This window comes from Ranitomeya variabilis, chromosome 2, assembly GCF_051348905.1.
Source record: "Ranitomeya variabilis isolate aRanVar5 chromosome 2, aRanVar5.hap1, whole genome shotgun sequence".
In the NCBI taxonomy this organism is placed as follows: domain Eukaryota; kingdom Metazoa; phylum Chordata; class Amphibia; order Anura; family Dendrobatidae; genus Ranitomeya; species Ranitomeya variabilis.
The window spans coordinates 2,122,501-2,147,798 of NC_135233.1; the positions used below are offsets into that span (position 1 = coordinate 2,122,501).

At 53.7% G+C, this 25,298-nt stretch overlaps 1 protein-coding gene across 2 annotated transcripts in view; it reads left to right on the top strand.

The window, feature by feature from the left end:
• Window positions 1-25,298, top strand: part of USH1C (USH1 protein network component harmonin) — a 407,047-nt gene that overhangs the window by 338 nt on the left and 381,411 nt on the right. The window lies entirely within an intron of this gene.

The following is a 25,298-nucleotide window of genomic DNA, read 5'->3' on the forward strand; positions in this document are numbered from 1 at the left end:
GGGGCCTGTGCAGGGCTAGTGACGTCACAGCCCCCCTTGTGCTGCGCGCAGTGTTCTCTTCTTATGACGTCAGCAGGTGAAGGTGTTTACTAGTTTTACTGCCTCCCCCCCCCTGCCGCCCCGTGCTCCTGGTGTCAGCATGGTTATATTAGGGGTTAAGGTTCAATGCTGGAACCAGCTAACTCCGCCCACATCCTGAGACTCCGCCTACAGGTGACTGTGACCTGCTGTAAAGTGTCTGTATATAGAGGAAAAGGGGAGGAGTCAGCGAGCGACGGTGTAAACCAGTACAGATATGGGGGCACTGAGCGAGGGGTCGGATCCATCACCCCCAGTGTGTACTGATACAGATATGGGGGCACTGAGCGAGGGGTCGGATCCATCACCTCCAGTGTGTACTGATACAGATATGGGAGCACTGAGCGAGGGGTCGGATCCATCACCTCCAGTGTGTACTGATACAGATATGGGGGCACTGAGCGAGGGGTTGGATCCATCACCTCCAGTGTGTACTGATACAGATATGGGGCACTGAGCGAGGGGTCGGATCCATCACCTCCAGTGTGTACTGATACAGATATGGAGGCACTGAGCGAGGGGTCGGATCCATCACCCCCAGTGTGTACTGATACAGATATGGGAGCACTGAGCGAGGGGTCGGATCCATCACCCCCAGTGTGTACTGATACAGATATGGAGCACTGAGCGAGGGGTCGGATCCATCACCTCCAGTGTGTACTGATACAGATATGGAGGCACTGAGCGAGGGGTCGGATCCATCACCTCCAGTGTGTACTGATACAGATATGGGGGCACTGAGCGAGGGGTCGGATCCATCACCCCCAGTGTGTACTGAAACAGATATATAGCACTGAGCGAGGGGTCGGATCCATCACCTCCAGTGTGTACTGATACAGATATGGGGGCACTGAGCGAGGGGTCGGATCCATCACCTCCAGTGTGTACTGATACAGATATATAGCACTGAGCGAGGGGTCAGATCCATCACCTCCAGTGTGTACTGATACAGATATATAGCACTGAGCGAGGGGTCGGATCCATCACCCCCAGTGTGTACTGATACAGATATATAGCACTGAGCGAGGGGTCGGATCCATCACCTCCAGTGTGTACTGATACAGATATGGGGCACTGAGCGAGGGGTCGGATCCATCACCTCCAGTGTGTACTGATACAGATATGGGGGCACTGAGCGAGGGGTCGGATCCATCACCTCCAATGTGTACTGATACAGATATGGGAGCACTGAGCGAGGGGTCGGATCCATCCCCTCCAGTGTGTACTGATACAGATATGGGAGCACTGAGCGAGGGGTCGGATCCATCACCTCCAGTGTGTACTGATACAGATATGGGGGCACTGAGCGAGGGGTCGGATCCATCACCTCCAGTGTGTACTGATACAGATATGGAGGCACTGAGCGAGGGGTCAGATCCATCACCTCCAGTGTGTACTGATACAGATATATAGCACTGAGCGAGGGGTCGGATCCATCACCTCCAGTGTGTACTGATACAGATATATAGCACTGAGCGAGGGGTCAGATCCATCACCTCCAGTGTGTACTGATACAGATATGGAGGCACTGAGTGAGGGGTCGGATCCATCACCTCCAGTGTGTACTGATACAGATATGGGAGCACTGAGCGAGGGGTCGGATCCATCACCTCCAGTGTGTACTGATACAGATATGGAGGCACTGAGCGAGGGGTCGGATCCATCACCTCCAGTGTGTACTGATACAGATATATAGCACTGAGCGAGGGGTCGGATCCATCACCTCCAGTGTGTACTGATACAGATATGGGAGCACTGAGCGAGGGGTCGGATTCATCACCCCCAGTGTGTACTGATACAGATATGGGAGCACTGAGCGAGGGGTCGGATCCATCACCTCCAGTGTGTACTGATACAGATATGGAGGCACTGAGCGAGGGGTCGGATCCATCACCTCCAGTGTGTACTGATACAGATATATAGCACTGAGCGAGGGGTCGGATCCATCACCTCCAGTGTGTACTGATACAGATATGGGAGCACTGAGCGAGGGGTCGGATTCATCACCCCCAGTGTGTACTGATACAGATATGGGAGCACTGAGCGAGGGGTCGGATCCATCACCTCCAGTGTGTACTGATACAGATATATAGCACTGAGCGAGGGGTCGGATCCATCACCCCCAGTGTGTACTGATACAGATATGGGAGCACTGAGCGAGGGGTCGGATCCATCACCTCCAGTGTGTACTGATACAGATATATAGCACTGAGCGAGGGGTCGGATCCATCACCCCCAGTGTGTACTGATACAGATATATAGCACTGAGCCAGGGGTCGGATCCATCACCTCCAGTGTGTACTGATACAGATATGGGGGCACTGAGCGAGGGGTCGGATCCATCACCTCCAGTGTGTACTGATACAGATATATAGCACTGAGCGAGGGGTCGGATCCATCACCCCCAGTGTGTACTGATACAGATATGGGAGCACTGAGCGAGGGGTCGGATCCATCACCTCCAGTGTGTACTGATACAGATATATAGCACTGAGCGAGGGGTCGGATCCATCACCCCCAGTGTGTACTGATACAGATATATAGCACTGAGCGAGGGGTCGGATCCATCACCTCCAGTGTGTACTGATACAGATATGGGGGCACTGAGCGAGGGGTCGGATCCATCACCTCCAGTGTGTACTGATACAGATATGGGGCACTGAGCGAGGGGTCGGATCCATCACCTCCAGTGTGTACTGATACAGATATATAGCACTGAGCGAGGGGTCGGATCCATCACCTCCAGTGTGTACTGATACAGATATATAGCACTGAGCGAGGGGTCGGATCCATCACCTCCAGTGTGTACTGATACAGATATGGAGGCACTGAGCGAGGGGTCGGATCCATCACCTCCAGTGTGTACTGATACAGATATATAGCACTGAGCGAGGGGTCGGATCCATCACCTCCAGTGTGTACTGATACAGATATGGAGGCACTGAGCGAGGGGTCGGATCCATCACCTCCAGTGTGTACTGATACAGATATGGGGCACTGAGCGAGGGGTCGGATCCATCACCTCCAGTGTGTACTGATACAGATATGGAGGCACTGAGCGAAAGGTTGGATCCATCACCTCCAGTGTGTACTGATACAGATATATAGCACTGAGCGAGGGGTCGGATCCATCACCTCCAGTGTGTACTGATACAGATATGGGGGCACTGAGCGAGGGGTCGGATCCATCACCTCCAGTGTGTACTGATACAGATATGGGGGCACTGAGCGAGGGGTCAGATCCATCACCTCCAGTGTGTACTGATACAGATATGGGGGCACTGAGCGAGGGGTCGGATCCATCACCTCCAGTGTGTACTGATACAGATATGGGAGCACTGAGCGAGGGGTCAGATCCATCACCTCCAGTGTGTACTGATACAGATATGGGGGCACTGAGCGAGGGGTCAGATCCATCACCTCCAGTGTGTACTGATACAGATATGGGAGCACTGAGCGAGGGGTCAGATCCATCACCTCCAGTGTGTACTGATACAGATATATAGCACTGAGCGAGGGGTCGGATCCATCACCTCCAGTGTGTACTGATACAGATATATAGCACTGAGCGAGGGGTCGGATCCATCACCCCCAGTGTGTACTGATACAGATATGGAGCACTGAGCGAGGGGTCGGATCCATCACCTCCAGTGTGTACTGATACAGATATATAGCACTGAGCGAGGGGTCGGATCCATCACCTCCAGTGTGTACTGATACAGATATATAGCACTGAGCGAGGGGTCAGATCCATCACCTCCAGTGTGTACTGATACAGATATGGGGGCACTGAGCGAGGGGTCAGATCCATCACCTCCAGTGTGTACTGATACAGATATATAGCACTGAGCGAGGGGTCAGATCCATCACCTCCAGTGTGTACTGATACAGATATGGGGGCACTGAGCGAGGGGTCGGATCCATCACCTCCAGTGTGTACTGATACAGATATGGGAGCACTGAGCGAGGGGTCAGATCCATCACCTCCAGTGTGTACTGATACAGATATGGGGGCACTGAGCGAGGGGTCAGATCCATCACCTCCAGTGTGTACTGATACAGATATGGGGGCACTGAGCGAGGGGTCGGATCCATCACCTCCAGTGTGTACTGATACAGATATATAGCACTGAGCGAGGGGTCAGATCCATCACCTCCAGTGTGTACTGATACAGATATGGGGGCACTGAGCGAGGGGTCGGATCCATCACCTCCAGTGTGTACTGATACAGATATGGGGGCACTGAGCGAGGGGTCAGATCCATCACCTCCAGTGTGTACTGATACAGATATGGAGGCACTGAGCGAGGGGTCGGATCCATCACCCCCAGTGTGTACTGATACAGATATATAGCACTGAGCGAGGGGTCAGATCCATCACCTCCAGTGTGTACTGATACAGATATGGGAGCACTGAGCGAGGGGTCGGATCCATCACCTCCAGTGTGTACTGATACAGATATGGGGGCACTGAGCGAGGGGTCAGATCCATCACCTCCAGTGTGTACTGATACAGATATGGAGGCACTGAGCGAGGGGTCGGATCCATCACCCCCAGTGTGTACTGATACAGATATATAGCACTGAGCGAGGGGTCGGATCCATCACCCCCAGTGTGTACTGATACAGATATATAGCACTGAGCGAGGGGTCGGATCCATCACCTCCAGTGTGTACTGATACAGATATGGGGGCACTGAGCGAGGGGTCAGATCCATCACCTCCAGTGTGTACTGATACAGATATGGAGGCACTGAGCGAGGGGTCGGATCCATCACCCCCAGTGTGTACTGATACAGATATATAGCACTGAGCGAGGGGTCAGATCCATCACCTCCAGTGTGTACTGATACAGATATGGGAGCACTGAGCGAGGGGTTGGATCCATCACCCCCAGTGTGTACTGATACAGATATGGGGGCACTGAACGAGGGGTCGGATCCATCACCTCCAGTGTGTACTGATACAGATATGGGAGCACTGAGCGAGGGGTTGGATCCATCACCTCCAGTGTGTACTGATACAGATATGGGGGCACTGAACGAGGGGTCGGATCCATCACCTCCAGTGTGTACTGATACAGATATATAGCACTGAGCGAGGGGTCGGATCCATCACCCCCAGTGTGTACTGATACAGATATGGGGGCACTGAGCGAGGGGTCGGATCCATCACCCCCAGTGTGTACTGATACAGATATGGAGCACTGAGCGAGGGGTCGGATCCATCACCCCCAGTGTGTACTGATACAGATATATAGCACTGAGCGAGGGGTCGGATCCATCACCTCCAGTGTGTACTGATACAGATATGGGGGCACTGAGCGAGGGGTCGGATCCATCACCTCCAGTGTGTACTGATACAGATATATAGCACTGAGCGAGGGGTCGGATCCATCACCTCCAGTGTGTACTGATACAGATATATAGCACTGAGCGAGGGGTCGGATCCATCACCTCCAGTGTGTACTGATACAGATATATAGCACTGAGCGAGGGGTCGGATCCATCACCTCCAGTGTGTACTGATACAGATATGGGAGCACTGAGCGAGGGGTTGGATCCATCACCTCCAGTGTGTACTGATACAGATATGGGAGCACTGAGCGAGGGGTCGGATCCATCACCCCCAGTGTGTACTGATACAGATATGGAGCACTGAGCGAGGGGTCGGATCCATCACCCCCAGTGTGTACTGATACAGATATATAGCACTGAGCGAGGGGTCGGATCCATCACCTCCAGTGTGTACTGATACAGATATATAGCACTGAGCGAGGGGTCGGATCCATCACCCCCAGTGTGTACTGATACAGATATGGGGGCACTGAGCGAGGGGTCGGATCCATCACCCCCAGTGTGTACTGATACAGATATGGAGCACTGAGCGAGGGGTCGGATCCATCACCCCCAGTGTGTACTGATACAGATATATAGCACTGAGCGAGGGGTCGGATCCATCACCTCCAGTGTGTACTGATACAGATATGGGGGCACTGAGCGAGGGGTCGGATCCATCACCTCCAGTGTGTACTGATACAGATATATAGCACTGAGCGAGGGGTCGGATCCATCACCTCCAGTGTGTACTGATACAGATATGGGAGCACTGAGCGAGGGGTTGGATCCATCACCTCCAGTGTGTACTGATACAGATATATAGCACTGAGCGAGGGGTCGGATCCATCACCTCCAGTGTGTACTGATACAGATATGGGAGCACTGAGCGAGGGGTCGGATCCATCACCTCCAGTGTGTACTGATACAGATATATAGCACTGAGCGAGGGGTTGGATCCATCACCTCCAGTGTGTACTGATACAGATATATAGCACTGAGCGAGGGGTCGGATCCATCACCTCCAGTGTGTACTGATACAGATATATAGCACTGAGCGAGGGGTCGGATCCATCACCTCCAGTGTGTACTGATACAGATATATAGCACTGAGCGAGGGGTCGGATCCATCACCTCCAGTGTGTACTGATACAGATATGGGGGCACTGAGCGAGGGGTCGGATCCATCACCTCCAGTGTGTACTGATACAGATATATAGCACTGAGCGAGGGGTCGGATCCATCACCTCCAGTGTGTACTGATACAGATATATAGCACTGAGCGAGGGGTCGGATCCATCACCTCCAGTGTGTACTGATACAGATATGGAGCACTGAGCGAGGGGTCGGATCCATCACCTCCAGTGTGTACTGATACAGATATGGGGGCACTGAGCGAGGGGTCGGATCCATCACCTCCAGTGTGTACTGATACAGATATATAGCACTCAGTGAGGGGTCGGATCCATCACCTCCAGTGTGTACTGATACAGATATATAGCACTGAGCGAGGGGTCGGATCCATCACCTCCAGTGTGTACTGATACAGATATGGAGCACTGAGCGAGGGGTCGGATCCATCACCTCCAGTGTGTACTGATACAGATATGGGGGCACTGAGCGAGGGGTCGGATCCATCACCTCCAGTGTGTACTGATACAGATATATAGCACTGAGCGAGGGGTCGGATCCATCACCTCCAGTGTGTACTGATACAGATATATAGCACTGAGCGAGGGGTCGGATCCATCATCTCCAGTGTGTACTGATACAGATATATAGCACTGAGCGAGGGGTCGGATCCATCACCCCCAGTGTGTACTGATACAGATATATAGCACTGAGCGAGGGGTCGGATCCATCACCCCCAGTGTGTACTGATACAGATATGGGGGCACTGAGCGAGGGGTCGGATCCATCACCTCCAGTGTGTACTGATACAGATATATAGCACTGAGCGAGGGGTCGGATCCATCACCCCCAGTGTGTACTGATACAGATATATAGCACTGAGCGAGGGGTCGGATCCATCACCCCCAGTGTGTACTGATACAGATATATAGCACTGAGCGAGGGGTCGGATCCATCACCTCCAGTGTGTACTGATACAGATATGGGGGCACTGAGCGAGGGGTCGGATCCATCACCTCCAGTGTGTACTGATACAGATATGGAGCACTGAGTGAGGGGTCGGATCCATCACCTCCAGTGTGTACTGATACAGATATATAGCACTCAGTGAGGGGTCGGATCCATCACCTCCAGTGTGTACTGATACAGATATATAGCACTGAGCGAGGGGTCAGATCCGTCACCTCCAGTGTGTACTGATACAGATATGGGGGCACTGAGCGAGGGGTCGGATTCATCACCCCCAGTGTGTACTGATACAGATATATAGCACTGAGCGAGGGGTCGGATCCATCACCTCCAGTGTGTACTGATACAGATATGGGGGCACTGAGCGAGGGGTCGGATCCATCACCTCCAGTGTGTACTGATACAGATATATAGCACTGAGCGAGGGGTCAGATCCGTCACCTCCAGTGTGTACTGATACAGATATATAGCACTGAGCGAGGGGTCGGATTCATCACCCCCAGTGTGTACTGATACAGATATGGGGCACTGAGCGAGGGGTCGGATCCATCACCTCCAGTGTGTACTGATACAGATATATAGCACTGAGCGAGGGGTCGGATCCATCACCTCCAGTGTGTACTGATACAGATATATAGCACTGAGCGAGGGGTCGGATCCATCACCCCCAGTGTGTACTGATACAGATATATAGCACTGAGCGAGGGGTCAGATCCGTCACCTCCAGTGTGTACTGATACAGATATATAGCACTGAGCGAGGGGTCGGATCCATCACCTCCAGTGTGTACTGATACAGATATGGAGCACTGAGCGAGGGGTCAGATCCATCACCTCCAGTGTGTACTGATACAGATATATAGCACTGAGCGAGGGGTCGGATCCATCACATCCAGTGTGTACTGATACAGATATGGGGGCACTGAGCGAGGGGTCGGATCCATCACCTCCAGTGTGTACTGATACAGATATGGGGGCACTGAGCGAGGGGTCGGATCCATCACCTCCAGTGTGTACTGATACAGATATATAGCACTGAGCGAGGGGTCGGATCCATCACCTCCAGTGTGTACTGATACAGATATGGGGCTCTGAGCGAGGGGTCGGATCCATCACCTCCAGTGTGTACTGATACAGATATGGGGGCACTGAGCGAGGGGTCGGATCCATCACCCCCAGTGTGTACTGATACAGATATATAGCACTGAGCGAGGGGTCGGATCCATCACATCCAGTGTGTACTGATACAGATATGGGGGCACTGAGCGAGGGGTCGGATCCATCACCTCCAGTGTGTACTGATACAGATATGGGGGCACTGAGCGAGGGGTCGGATCCATCACCTCCAGTGTGTACTGATACAGATATATAGCACTGAGCGAGGGGTCGGATCCATCACCTCCAGTGTGTACTGATACAGATATGGGGGCACTGAGCGAGGGGTCGGATCCATCACCTCCAGTGTGTACTGATACAGATATATAGCACTGAGCGAGGGGTCGGATCCATCACCTCCAGTGTGTACTGATACAGATATGGGGGCACTGAGCGAGGGGTCGGATCCATCACCTCCAGTGTGTACTGATACAGATATGGCGGCACTGAGCGAGGGGTCGGATCTATCACCCCCAGTGTGTACTGATACAGATATATAGCACTGAGCGAGGGGTCAGATCCGTCACCTCCAGTGTGTACTGATACAGATATATAGCACTGAGCGAGGGGTCGGATCCATCACCTCCAGTGTGTACTGATACAGATATATAGCACTGAGCGAGGGGTCGGATCCATCACCTCCAGTGTGTACTGATACAGATATATAGCACTGAGCGAGGGGTCGGATCCATCACCTCCAGTGTGTACTGATACAGATATGGGGGCACTGAGCGAGGGGTCGGATCCATCACCTCCAGTGTGTACTGATACAGATATGGGAGCACTGAGCGAGGGGTCGGATCCATCACCCCCAGTGTGTACTGATACAGATATATAGCACTGAGCGAGGGGTCGGATCCATCACCCCCAGTGTGTACTGATACAGATATATAGCACTGAGCGAGGGGTCGGATCCATCACCCCCAGTGTGTACTGATACAGATATGGGGGCACTGAGCGAGGGGTCGGATCCATCACCTCCAGTGTGTACTGATACAGATATATAGCACTGAGCGAGGGGTCGGATCCATCACCTCCAGTGTGTACTGATACAGATATGGGAGCACTGAGCGAGGGGTCGGATCCATCACCTCCAGTGTGTACTGATACAGATATATAGCACTGAGTGAGGGGTCGGATCCATCACCTCCAGTGTGTACTGATACAGATATCGGAGCACTGAGCGAGGGGTCGGATCCATCACCTCCAGTGTGTACTGATACCGATATGGGGGCACTGAGCGAGGGGTCGGATCCATCACCTCCAGTGTGTACTGATACAGATATGGGGGCACTGAGCGAGGGGTCGGATCCATCACCTCCAGTGTGTACTGATACAGATATGGGAGCACTGAGCGAGGGGTCGGATCCATCACCTCCAGTGTGTACTGATACAGATATGGGAGCACTGAGCGAGGGGTCGGATCCATCACCTCCAGTGTGTACTGATACAGATATATAGCACTGAGTGAGGGGTCGGATCCATCACCTCCAGTGTGTACTGATACAGATATGGGGCACTGAGCGAGGGGTCAGATCCATCACCTCCAGTGTGTACTGATACAGATATATAGCACTGAGCGAGGGGTCGGATCCATCACCTCCAGTGTGTACTGATACAGATATGGGAGCACTGAGCGAGGGGTCGGATCCATCACCTCCAGTGTGTACTGATACAGATATATAGCACTGAGCGAGGGGTCGGATCCATCACCCCCAGTGTGTACTGATACAGATATGGGGGCACTGAGCGAGGGGTCGGATCCATCACCTCCAGTGTGTACTGATACAGATATGGGGGCACTGAGCGAGGGGTCGGATCCATCACCTCCAGTGTGTACTGATACAGATATGGGGGCACTGAGCGAGGGGTCGGATCCATCACCCGCAGTGTGTACTGATACAGATATATAGCACTGAGCGAGGGGTCGGATCCATCACCTCCAGTGTGTACTGATACAGATATATAGCACTGAGCGAGGGGTCGGATCCATCACCCCCAGTGTGTACTGATACAGATATATAGCACTGAGCGAGGGGTCGGATCCATCACCTCCAGTGTGTACTGATACAGATATATAGCACTGAGCGAGGGGTCGGATCCATCACCTCCAGTGTGTACTGATACAGATATATAGCACTGAGCGAGCGGTCGGATCCATCACCTCCAGTGTGTACTGATACAGATATATAGCACTGAGCGAGGGGTCGGATCCATCACCCCCAGTGTGTACTGATACAGATATGGGGGCACTGAGCGAGGGGTCGGATCCATCACCCCCAGTGTGTACTGATACAGATATGGGGGCACTGAGCGAGGGGTCGGATCCATCACCTCCAGTGTGTACTGATACAGATATGGGGGCACTGAGCGAGGGGTCGGATCCATCACCTCCAGTGTGTACTGATACAGATATATAGCACTGAGCGAGGGGTCGGATCCATCACCTCCAGTGTGTACTGATACAGATATGAGAGCACTGAGCGAGGGGTCGGATCCATCACCCCCAGTGTGTACTGATACAGATATATAGCACTGAGCGAGGGGTCGGATCCATCACCCCCAGTGTGTACTGATACAGATATATAGCACTGAGCGAGGGGTCGGATCCATCACCTCCAGTGTGTACTGATACAGATATGGGGGAACTGAGCGAGGGGTCGGATCCATCACCTCCAGTGTGTACTGATACAGATATGGGGGCACTGAGCGAGGGGTCGGATCCATCACCCCCAGTGTGTACTGATACAGATATGGAGGCACTGAGCGAGGGGTCGGATCCATCACCTCCAGTGTGTACTGATACAGATATGGGGGCACTAAGCGAGGGGTCGGATCCATCACCTCCAGTGTGTACTGATACAGATATATAGCACTGAGCGAGGGGTCGGATCCATCACCTCCAGTGTGTACTGATACAGATATGGGGCACTGAGCGAGGGGTCGGATCCATCACCTCCAGTGTGTACTGATACAGATATGGGAGCACTGAGCGAGGGGTCGGATCCATCACCTCCAGTGTGTACTGATACAGATATGGGGGCACTGAGCGAGGGGTCGGATCCATCACCTCCAGTGTGTACTGATACAGATATATAGCACTGAGCGAGGGGTCGGATCCATCACCCCCAGTGTGTACTGATACAGATATGGGGCACTGAGCGAGGGGTCGGATCCATCACCTCCAGTGTGTACTGATACAGATATATAGCACTGAGCGAGGGGTCGGATCCATCACCTCCAGTGTGTACTGATACAGATATATAGCACTGAGCGAGGGGTCGGATCCATCACCTCCAGTGTGTACTGATACAGATATATAGCACTGAGCGAGGGGTCGGATCCATCACCTCCAGTGTGTACTGATACAGATATGGGGGCACTGAGCGAGGGGTCGGATCCATCACCTCCAGTGTGTACTGATACAGATATGGGAGCACTGAGCGAGGGGTCGGATCCATCACCTCCAGTGTGTACTGATACAGATATATAGCACTGAGCGAGGGGTCGGATCCATCACCCCCAGTGTGTACTGATACAGATATATAGCACTGAGCGAGGGGTCGGATCCATCACCTCCAGTGTGTACTGATACAGATATGGAGGCACTGATCGAGGGGTCGGATCCATCACCTCCAGTGTGTACTGATACAGATATGGGGGCACTGAGCGAGGGGTCGGATCCATCACCCCCAGTGTGTACTGATACAGATATGGAGGCACTGAGCGAGGGGTCGGATCCATCACCTCCAGTGTGTACTGATACAGATATGGGAGCACTGAGCGAGGGGTCGGATCCATCACCTCCAGTGTGTACTGATACAGATATGGGGGCACTGAGCGAGGGGTCGGATCCATCACCTCCAGTGTGTACTGATACAGATATGGGGGCACTGAGCGAGGGGTCGGATCCATCACCCCCAGTGTGTACTGATACAGATATGGGGCACTGAGCGAGGGGTCGGATCCATCACCTCCAGTGTGTACTGATACAGATATATAGCACTGAGCGAGGGGTCGGATCCATCACCCCCAGTGTGTACTGATACAGATATATAGCACTGAGCGAGGGGTCGGATCCATCACCCCCAGTGTGTACTGATACAGATATGGAGGCACTGATCGAGGGGTCGGATCCATCACCTCCAGTGTGTACTGATACAGATATGGGGGCACTGAGCGAGGGGTCGGATCCATCACCCCCAGTGTGTACTGATACAGATATGGAGGCACTGAGCGAGGGGTCGGATCCATCACCTCCAGTGTGTACTGATACAGATATGGGAGCACTGAGCGAGGGGTCGGATCCATCACCTCCAGTGTGTACTGATACAGATATGGGGGCACTGAGCGAGGGGTCGGATCCATCACCTCCAGTGTGTACTGATACAGATATGGGGGCACTGAGCGAGGGGTCGGATCCATCACCTCCAGTGTGTACTGATACAGATATGGGGGCACTGAGCGAGGGGTCGGATCCATCACCCCCAGTGTGTACTGATACAGATATGGAAGCACTGAGCGAGGGGTCGGATCCATCACCTCCAATGTGTACTGATACAGATATGGGGGCACTGAGCGAGGGGTCGGATCCATCACCTCCAGTGTGTACTGATACAGATATGGGGGCACTGAGCGAGGGGTCGGATCCATCACCTCCAGTGTGTACTGATACAGATATGGGGGCACTGAGCGAGGTGTCGGATCCATCACCTCCAGTGTGTACTGATACAGATATGGGGGCACTGAGCGAGGGGTCGGATCCATCACCCCCAGTGTGTACTGATACAGATATGGGGGCACTGAGCGAGGGGTCGGATCCATCACCTCCAGTGTGTACTGATACAGATATGGGGGCACTGAGCGAGGGGTCGGATCCATCACCCCCAGTGTGTACTGATACAGATATGGGGGCACTGAGCGAGGGGTCGGATCCATCACCCCCAGTGTGTACTGATACAGATATGGGGGCACTGAGCGAGGGGTCGGATCCATCACCTCCAGTGTGTACTTATACAGATATGGAGCACTGAGCGAGGGGTCGGATCCATCACCTCCAGTGTGTACTGATACAGATATGGGGGCAATGAGCGAGGGGTCGGATCCATCACCTCCAGTGTGTACTGATACAGATATGGGGGCACTGAGTGAGGGGTCGGATCCATCACCTCCAGTGTGTACTGATACAGATATGGGGGCACTGAGCGAGGGGTCGGATCCATCACCTCCAGTGTGTACTGATACAGATATGGGGGCACTGAGCGAGGGGTCGGATCCATCACCTCCAGTGTGTACTGATACAGATATGGGGGCACTGAGCGAGGGGTCGGATCCATCACCTCCAGTGTGTACTGATACAGATATGGGGGCACTGAGCGAGGGGTCGGATCCATCACCTCCAGTGTGTACTGATACAGATATGGGGGCACTGAGCGAGGGGTCGGATCCATCACCTCCAGTGTGTACTGATACAGATATGGGGGCACTGAGCGAGGGGTCGGATCCATCACCCCCAGTGTGTACTGATACAGATATGGGGGCACTGAGCGAGGGGTCGGATCCATCACCCCCAGTGTGTACTGATACAGATATGGGGGCACTGAGCGAGGGGTCGGATCCATCACCTCCAGTATGTACTGATACAGATATGGGGGCAATGAGCGAGGGGTCGGATCCATCACCTCCAGTGTGTACTGATACAGATATGGGGGCACTGAGCGAGGGGTCGGATCCATCACCTCCAGTGTGTACTGATACAGATATGGGGGCACTGAGCGAGGGGTCGGATCCATCACCTCCAGTGTGTACTGATACAGATATGGGGGCACTGAGCGAGGGGTCGGATCCATCACCTCCAGTGTGTACTGATACAGATATGGGGGCACTGAGCGAGGGGTCGGATCCATCACCTCCAGTGTGTACTGATACAGATATATAGCACTGAGCGAGGGGTCGGATCCATCACCCCCAGTGTGCACTGATACAGATATATAGCACTGAGCGAGGGGTCGGATCCATCACCCCCAGTGTGTACTGATACAGATATATAGCACTGAGCGAGGGGTCGGATCCATCACCCCCAGTGTGTACTGATACAGATATATAGCACTGAGCGAGGGGTCGGATCCATCACCTCCAGTGTGTACTGATACAGATATGGAGGCACTGAGCGAGGGGTCGGATCCATCACCTCCAGTGTGTACTGATACAGATATATAGCACTGAGCGAGGGGTCGGATCCATCACCCCCAGTGTGTACTGATACAGATATATAGCACTGAGCGAGGGGTCGGATCCATCACCTCCAGTGTGTACTGATACAGATATGGAGGCACTGAGCGAGGGGTCGGATCCATCACCTCCAGTGTGTACTGATACAGATATGGGGCACTGAGCGAGGGGTCGGATCCATCACCTCCAGTGTGTACTGATACAGATATGGAGCACTGAGCGAGGGGTCGGATCCATCACCCCCAGTGTGTACTGATACAGATATGGGGCACTGAGCGAGGGGTCGGATCCATCACCTCCAGTGTGTACTGATACAGATATGGAGGCACTGATCGAGGGGTCGGATCCATCACCTCCAGTGTGTACTGATACAGATATGGAGCACTGAGCGAGGGGTCGGATCCATCACCTCCAGTGTGTACTGATACAGATATATAGCACTGAGCGAGGGGTCGGATCCATCACCCCCAGTGTGTACTGATACAGATATATAGCACTGAGCGAGGGGTCGGATCCATCACCTCCAGTGTGTATTGATACAGATATGTAGCACTGAGCGAGGGGTCGGATCCATCACCTCCAGTGTGTACTGATACAGATATATAGCACTGAGCGAGGGGTCGGATCCATCACCTCCAGTGTGTACTGATACAGATATGGGAGCACTGAGCGAGGGGTCGGATCCATCACCTCCAGTGTGTACTGATACAGATATGGGAGCACTGAGCGAGGGGTCGGATCCATCACCTCCAGTGTGTACTGATACAGATATATAGCACTGAGCGAGGGGTCGGATCCATCACCTCCAGTGTGTACTGATACAGATATGGGAGCACTGAGCGAGGGGTCGGATCCATCACCCCCAGTGTGTACTGATACAGATATATAGCACTGAGCGAGGGGTCGGATCCATCACCTCCAGTGTGTACTGATACAGATATGGGAGCACTGAGCGAGGGGTCGGATCCATCACCTCCAGTGTGTACTGATACAGATATGGGAGCACTGAGCGAGGGGTCGGATCCATCACCTCCAGTGTGTACTGATACAGATATGGGGCACTGAGCGAGGGGTCGGATCCATCACCTCCAGTGTGTACTGATACAGATATATAGCACTGAGCGAGGGGTCGGATCCATCACCTCCAGTGTGTACTGATACAGATATATAGCACTGAGCGAGGGGTCGGATCCATCACCTCCAGTGTGTACTGATACAGATATGGGAGCACTGAGCGAGGGGTCGGATCCATCACCTCCAGTGTGTACTGATACAGATATGGGGCACTGAGCGAGGGGTCGGATCCATCACCTCCAGTGTGTACTGATACAGATATATAGCACTGAGCGAGGGGTCGGATCCATCACCTCCAGTGTGTACTGATACAGATATATAGCACTGAGCGAGGGGTCGGATCCATCACCTCCAGTGTGTACTGATACAGATATGGGAGCACTGAGCGAGGGGTCGGATCCATCACCTCCAGTGTGTACTGATACAGATATGGGAGCACTGAGCGAGGGGTCGGATCCATCACCTCCAGTGTGTACTGATACAGATATGGGAGCACTGAGCGAGGGGTCGGATCCATCACCTCCAGTGTGTACTGATACAGATATATAGCACTGAGCGAGGGGTCGGATCCATCACCTCCAGTGTGTACTGATACAGATATGGGGCACTGAGCGAGGGGTCGGATCCATCACCTCCAGTGTGTACTGATACAGATATGGGGCACTGAGCGAGGGGTCGGATCCATCACCTCCAGTGTGTACTGATACAGATATATAGCACTGAGTGAGGGGTCGGATCCATCACCTCCAGTGTGTACTGATACAGATATGGGAGCACTGAGCGAGGGGTCGGATCCATCACCTCCAGTGTGTACTGATACAGATATGGGAGCACTGAGCGAGGGGTCGGATCCATCACCTCCAGTGTGTACTGATACAGATATGGGAGCACTGAGCGAGGGGTCTGATCCATCACCTCCAGTGTGTACTGATACAGATATATAGCACTGAGCGAGGGGTCGGATCCATCACCCCCAGTGTGTACTGATACAGATATGGGAGCACTGAGTGAGGGGTCGGATCCATCACCTCCAGTGTGTACTGATACAGATATGGGGGCAATGAGCGAGGGGTCGGATCCATCACCCCCAGTGTGTACTGATACAGATATGGGGGCACTGAGCGAGGGGTCGGATCCATCACCTCCAGTGTGTACTGATACAGATATATAGCACTGAGCGAGGGGTCGGATCCATCACCTCCAGTGTGTACTGATACAGATATGGGAGCACTGAGCGAGGGGTCGGATCCATCACCTCCAGTGTGTACTGATACAGATATGGGGGCACTGAGCGAGGGGTCGGATCCATCACCTCCAGTGTGTACTGATACAGATATGGGGCACTGAGCGAGGGGTCGGATCCATCACCTCCAGTGTGTACTGATACAGATATGGAGGAACTGAGCGAGGGGTCGGATCCATCACCTCTAGTGTGTACTGATACAGATATGGGGGCACTGAGCGAGGGGTCGGATCCATCACCCCCAGTGTGTACTGATACAGATATGGGGCACTGAGCGAGGGGTCGGATCCATCACCTCCAGTGTGTACTGATACAGATATGGGGGCACTGAGCGAGGGGTCGGATCCATCACCTCCAGTGTGTACTGATACAGATATGGGGCACTGAGCGAGGGGTCGGATCCATCACCTCCAGTGTGTACTGATACAGATATGGAGGCACTGAGCGAGGGGTCGGATCCATCACCTCCAGTGTGTACTGATAACGATATGGGACACTGTGCGAGGGGTCGGATCCATCACCTCCAGTGTGTACTGATACAGATATGGGGGCACTGAGCGAGGGGTCGGATCCATCACCTCCAGTGTGTACTGATACAGATATGGGGCACTGAGCGAGGGGTCGGATCCATCACCCCCAGTGTGTACTGATACAGATATGGAGGCACTGAGCGAGGGGTCGGATCCATCACCCCCAGTGTGTACTGATACAGATATGGAGGCACTGAGCGAGGGGTCGGATCCATCACCTCCAGTGTGTACTGATACAGATATATAGCACTGAGCGAGGGGTCGGATCCATCACCTCCAGTGTGTACTGATACAGATATATAGCACTGAGCGAGGGGTCGGATCCATCACCTCCAGTGTGTACTGATACAGATATATAGCACTGAGCCAGGGGTCGGATCCATCACCCCCAGTGTGTACTGATACAGATATATAGCACTGAGCGAGGGGTCGGATCCATCACCTCCAGTGTGTACTGATACAGATATGGGGCACTGAGCGAGGGGTCGGATCCATCACCCCCAGTGTGTACTGATACAGATATGGGAGCACTGAGCGAGGGGTCGGATCCATCACCTCCAGTGTGTACTGATACAGATATGGGGGCACTGAGCGAGGGGTCGGATCCATCACCCCCAGTGTGTACTGATACAGATATGGGGCACTAAGCGAGGGGTCGGATCCATCACCTCCAGTGTGTACTGATACAGATATGGGGGCACTGAGCGAGGGGTCGGATCCATCACCTCCAGTGTGTACTGATACAGATATGGAGCACTGAGCGAGGGGTCGGATCCATCACCTCCAGTGTGTACTGATACAGATATGGGGGCACTGAGCGAGGGGTCGGATCCATCACCTCCAGTGTGTACTGATACAGATATGGGGGCACTGAGCGAGGGGTCGGATCCATCACCTCCAGTGTGTACTGATACAGATATGGGGGCACTGAGCGAGGGGTCGGATCCATCACCTCCAGTGTGTACTGATACAGATATGGGGGCACTGAGCGAGGGGTCGGATCCATCACCTCCAGTGTGTACTGATACAGATATGGGGGCACTGAGCGAGGGGTCGGATCCATCACCTCCAGTGTGTACTGATACAGATATATAGCACTGAGCGAGGGGTCGGATCCATCACCTCCAGTGTGTACTGATACAGATATATAGCACTGAGCGAGGGGTCGGATCCATCACCTCCAGTGTGTACTGATACAGATGTATAGCACTGAGCGAGGGGTCGGATCCATCACCTCCAGTGTGTACTGATACAGATATATAGCACTGAGCGAGGGGTCGGATCCATCACCTCCAGTGTGTACTGATACAGATATGGGAGCACTGAGCGAGGGGTCGGATCCATCACCCCCAGTGTGTACTGATACAGATATATAGCACTGAGCGAGGGGTCGGATCCATCACCTCCAGTGTGTACTGATACAGATATGGGAGCACTGAGCGAGGGGTCGGATCCATCACCTCCAGTGTGTACTGATACAGATATGGGAGCACTGAGCGAGGGGTCGGATCCATCACCCCCAGTGTGTACTGATACAGATATGGGGCACTGAGCGAGGGGTCGGATCCATCACCTACAGTGTGTACTGATACAGATATATAGCACTGAGCGAGGGGTCGGATCCATCACCTCCAGTGTGTACTGATACAGATATGGGAGCACTGAGCGAGGGGTCGGATCCATCACCTCCAGTGTGTACTGATACAGATATGGGAGCACTGAGCGAGGGGTCGGATCCATCACCTCCAGTGTGTACTGATACAGATATGGGAGCACTGAGCGAGGGGTCGGATCCATCACCTCCAGTGTGTACTGATACAGATATGGGGCACTGAGCGAGGGGTCGGATCCATCACCTCCAGTGTGTACTGATACAGATATGGGGCACTGAGCGAGGGGTCGGATCCATCACCTCCAGTGTGTACTGATACAGATATGGGGCACTGAGCGAGGGGTCGGATCCATCACCTCCAGTGTGTACTGATACAGATATATAGCACTGAGTGAGGGGTCGGATCCATCACCTCCAGTGTGTACTGATACAGATATGGGAGCACTGAGCGAGGGGTCGGATCCATCACCTCCAGTGTGTACTGATACAGATATGGGAGCACTGAGCGAGGGGTCGGATCCATCACCTCCAGTGTGTACTGATACAGATATGGGAGCACTGAGCGAGGGGTCGGATCCATCACCTCCAGTGTGTACTGATACAGATATATAGCACTGAGCGAGGGGTCGGATCCATCACCCCCAGTGTGTACTGATACAGATATGGGAGCACTGAGCGAGGGGTCGGATCCATCACCTCCAGTGTGTACTGATACAGATATGGGGGCAATGAGCGAGGGGTCGGATCCATCACCCCCAGTGTGTACTGATACAGATATGGGGGCACTGAGCGAGGGGTCGGATCCATCACCTCCAGTGTGTACTGATACAGATATATAGCACTGAGCGAGGGGTCGGATCCATCACCTCCAGTGTGTACTGATACAGATATGGGAGCACTGAGCGAGGGGTCGGATCCATCACCTCCAGTGTGTACTGATACAGATATGGGGGCACTGAGCGAGGGGTCGGATCCATCACCTCCAGTGTGTACTGATACAGATATGGGGCACTGAGCGAGGGGTCGGATCCATCACCTCCAGTGTGTACTGATACAGATATGGAGGAACTGAGCGAGGGGTCGGATCCATCACCTCCAGTGTGTACTGATACAGATATGGGGGCACTGAGCGAGGGGTCGGATCCATCACCCCCAGTGTGTACTGATACAGATATGGGGCACTGAGCGAGGGGTCGGATCCATCACCTCCAGTGTGTACTGATACAGATATGGGGGCACTGAGCGAGGGGTCGGTTCCATCACCTCCAGTGTGTACTGATACAGATATGGGGCACTGAGCGAGGGGTCGGATCCATCACCTCCAGTGTGTACTGATACAGATATGGGGGCACTGAGCGAGGGGTCGGATCCATCACCTCCAGTGTGTACTGATACAGATATGGGGGCACTGAGCGAGGGGTCGGATCCATCACTTCCAGTGTGTACTGATACAGATATGGGGGCACTGAGCGAGGGGTCGGATCCATCACCTCCAGTGTGTACTGATACAGATATGGGGGCACTGAGCGAGGGGTCGGATCCATCACCCCCAGTGTGTACTGATACAGATATGGGGGCACTGAGCGAGGGGTCGGATCCATCACCCCCAGTGTGTACTGATACAGATATGGGGGCACTGAGCGAGGGGTCGGATCCATCACCTCCAGTATGTACTGATACAGATATGGGGGCAATGAGCGAGGGGTCGGATCCATCACCTCCAGTGTGTACTGATACAGATATGGGGGCACTGAGCGAGGGGTCGGATCCATCACCTCCAGTGTGTACTGATACAGATATGGGGGCACTGAGCGAGGGGTCGGATCCATCACCTCCAGTGTGTACTGATACAGATATGGGGGCACTGAGCGAGGGGTCGGATCCATCACCTCCAGTGTGTACTGATACAGATATGGGGGCACTGAGCGAGGGGTCGGATCCATCACCTCCAGTGTGTACTGATACAGATATATAGCACTGAGCGAGGGGTCGGATCCATCACCCCCAGTGTGTACTGATACAGATATATAGCACTGAGCGAGGGGTCGGATCCATCACCTCCAGTGTGTACTGATACAGATATGGAGGCACTGAGCGAGGGGTCGGATCCATCACCTCCAGTGTGTACTGATACAGATATGGGGCACTGAGCGAGGGGTCGGATCCATCACCTCCAGTGTGTACTGATACAGATATGGAGCACTGAGCGAGGGGTCGGATCCATCACCCCCAGTGTGTACTGATACAGATATGGGGCACTGAGCGAGGGGTCGGATCCATCACCTCCAGTGTGTACTGATACAGATATGGGAGCACTGAGCGAGGGGTCGGATCCATCACCTCCAGTGTGTACTGATACAGATATGGGGGCACTGAGCGAGGGGTCGGATCCATCACCTCCAGTGTGTACTGATACAGATATATAGCACTGAGCGAGGGGTCGGATCCATCACCCCCAGTGTGTACTGATACAGATATGGGGCACTGAGCGAGGGGTCGGATCCATCACCTCCAGTGTGTACTGATACAGATATATAGCACTGAGCGAGGGGTCGGATCCATCACCTCCAGTGTGTACTGATACAGATATATAGCACTGAGCGAGGGGTCGGATCCATCACCTCCAGTGTGTACTGATACAGATATATAGCACTGAGCGAGGGGTCGGATCCATCACCTCCAGTGTGTACTGATACAGATATGGGGGCACTGAGCGAGGGGTCGGATCCATCACCTCCAGTGTGTACTGATACAGATATGGGAGCACTGAGCGAGGGGTCGGATCCATCACCTCCAGTGTGTACTGATACAGATATATAGCACTGAGCGAGGGGTCGGATCCATCACCCCCAGTGTGTACTGATACAGATATATAGCACTGAGCGAGGGGTCGGATCCATCACCTCCAGTGTGTACTGATACAGATATGGAGGCACTGATCGAGGGGTCGGATCCATCACCTCCAGTGTGTACTGATACAGATATGGGGGCACTGAGCGAGGGGTCGGATCCATCACCCCCAGTGTGTACTGATACAGATATGGAGGCACTGAGCGAGGGGTCGGATCCATCACCTCCAGTGTGTACTGATACAGATATGGGAGCACTGAGCGAGGGGTCGGATCCATCACCTCCAGTGTGTACTGATACAGATATGGGGGCACTGAGCGAGGGGTCGGATCCATCACCTCCAGTGTGTACTGATACAGATATGGGGGCACTGAGCGAGGGGTCGGATCCATCACCCCCAGTGTGTACTGATACAGATATGGGGCACTGAGCGAGGGGTCGGATCCATCACCTCCAGTGTGTACTGATACAGATATATAGCACTGAGCGAGGGGTCGGATCCATCACCCCCAGTGTGTACTGATACAGATATATAGCACTGAGCGAGGGGTCGGATCCATCACCCCCAGTGTGTACTGATACAGATATGGAGGCACTGATCGAGGGGTCGGATCCATCACCTCCAGTGTGTACTGATACAGATATGGGGGCACTGAGCGAGGGGTCGGATCCATCACCCCCAGTGTGTACTGATACAGATATGGAGGCACTGAGCGAGGGGTCGGATCCATCACCTCCAGTGTGTACTGATACAGATATGGGAGCACTGAGCGAGGGGTCGGATCCATCACCTCCAGTGTGTACTGATACAGATATGGGGGCACTGAGCGAGGGGTCGGATCCATCACCTCCAGTGTGTACTGATACAGATATGGGGGCACTGAGCGAGGGGTCGGATCCATCACCTCCAGTGTGTACTGATACAGATATGGGGGCACTGAGCGAGGGGTCGGATCCATCACCCCCAGTGTGTACTGATACAGATATGGAAGCACTGAGCGAGGGGTCGGATCCATCACCTCCAATGTGTACTGATACAGATATGGGGGCACTGAGCGAGGGGTCGGATCCATCACCTCCAGTGTGTACTGATACAGATATGGGGGCACTGAGCGAGGGGTCGGATCCATCACCTCCAGTGTGTACTGATACAGATATGGGGGCACTGAGCGAGGTGTCGGATCCATCACCTCCAGTGTGTACTGATACAGATATGGGGGCACTGAGCGAGGGGTCGGATCCATCACCCCCAGTGTGTACTGATACAGATATGGGGGCACTGAGCGAGGGGTCGGATCCATCACCTCCAGTGTGTACTGATACAGATATGGGGGCACTGAGCGAGGGGTCGGATCCATCACCCCCAGTGTGTACTGATACAGATATGGGGGCACTGAGCGAGGGGTCGGATCCATCACCCCCAGTGTGTACTGATACAGATATGGGGGCACTGAGCGAGGGGTCGGATCCATCACCTCCAGTGTGTACTTATACAGATATGGAGCACTGAGCGAGGGGTCGGATCCATCACCTCCAGTGTGTACTGATACAGATATGGGGGCAATGAGCGAGGGGTCGGATCCATCACCTCCAGTGTGTACTGATACAGATATGGGGGCACTGAGTGAGGGGTCGGATCCATCACCTCCAGTGTGTACTGATACAGATATGGGGGCACTGAGCGAGGGGTCGGATCCATCACCTCCAGTGTGTACTGATACAGATATGGGGGCACTGAGCGAGGGGTCGGATCCATCACCTCCAGTGTGTACTGATACAGATATGGGGGCACTGAGCGAGGGGTCGGATCCATCACCTCCAGTGTGTACTGATACAGATATGGGGGCACTGAGCGAGGGGTCGGATCCATCACCTCCAGTGTGTACTGATACAGATATGGGGGCACTGAGCGAGGGGTCGGATCCATCACCTCCAGTGTGTACTGATACAGATATGGGGGCACTGAGCGAGGGGTCGGATCCATCACCCCCAGTGTGTACTGATACAGATATGGGGGCACTGAGCGAGGGGTCGGATCCATCACCCCCAGTGTGTACTGATACAGATATGGGGGCACTGAGCGAGGGGTCGGATCCATCACCTCCAGTATGTACTGATACAGATATGGGGGCAATGAGCGAGGGGTCGGATCCATCACCTCCAGTGTGTACTGATACAGATATGGGGGCACTGAGCGAGGGGTCGGATCCATCACCTCCAGTGTGTACTGATACAGATATGGGGGCACTGAGCGAGGGGTCGGATCCATCACCTCCAGTGTGTACTGATACAGATATGGGGGCACTGAGCGAGGGGTCGGATCCATCACCTCCAGTGTGTACTGATACAGATATGGGGGCACTGAGCGAGGGGTCGGATCCATCACCTCCAGTGTGTACTGATACAGATATATAGCACTGAGCGAGGGGTCGGATCCATCACCCCCAGTGTGCACTGATACAGATATATAGCACTGAGCGAGGGGTCGGATCCATCACCCCCAGTGTGTACTGATACAGATATATAGCACTGAGCGAGGGGTCGGATCCATCACCCCCAGTGTGTACTGATACAGATATATAGCACTGAGCGAGGGGTCGGATCCATCACCTCCAGTGTGTACTGATACAGATATGGAGGCACTGAGCGAGGGGTCGGATCCATCACCTCCAGTGTGTACTGATACAGATATATAGCACTGAGCGAGGGGTCGGATCCATCACCCCCAGTGTGTACTGATACAGATATATAGCACTGAGCGAGGGGTCGGATCCATCACCTCCAGTGTGTACTGATACAGATATGGAGGCACTGAGCGAGGGGTCGGATCCATCACCTCCAGTGTGTACTGATACAGATATGGGGCACTGAGCGAGGGGTCGGATCCATCACCTCCAGTGTGTACTGATACAGATATGGAGCACTGAGCGAGGGGTCGGATCCATCACCCCCAGTGTGTACTGATACAGATATGGGGCACTGAGCGAGGGGTCGGATCCATCACCTCCAGTGTGTACTGATACAGATATGGAGGCACTGATCGAGGGGTCGGATCCATCACCTCCAGTGTGTACTGATACAGATATGGAG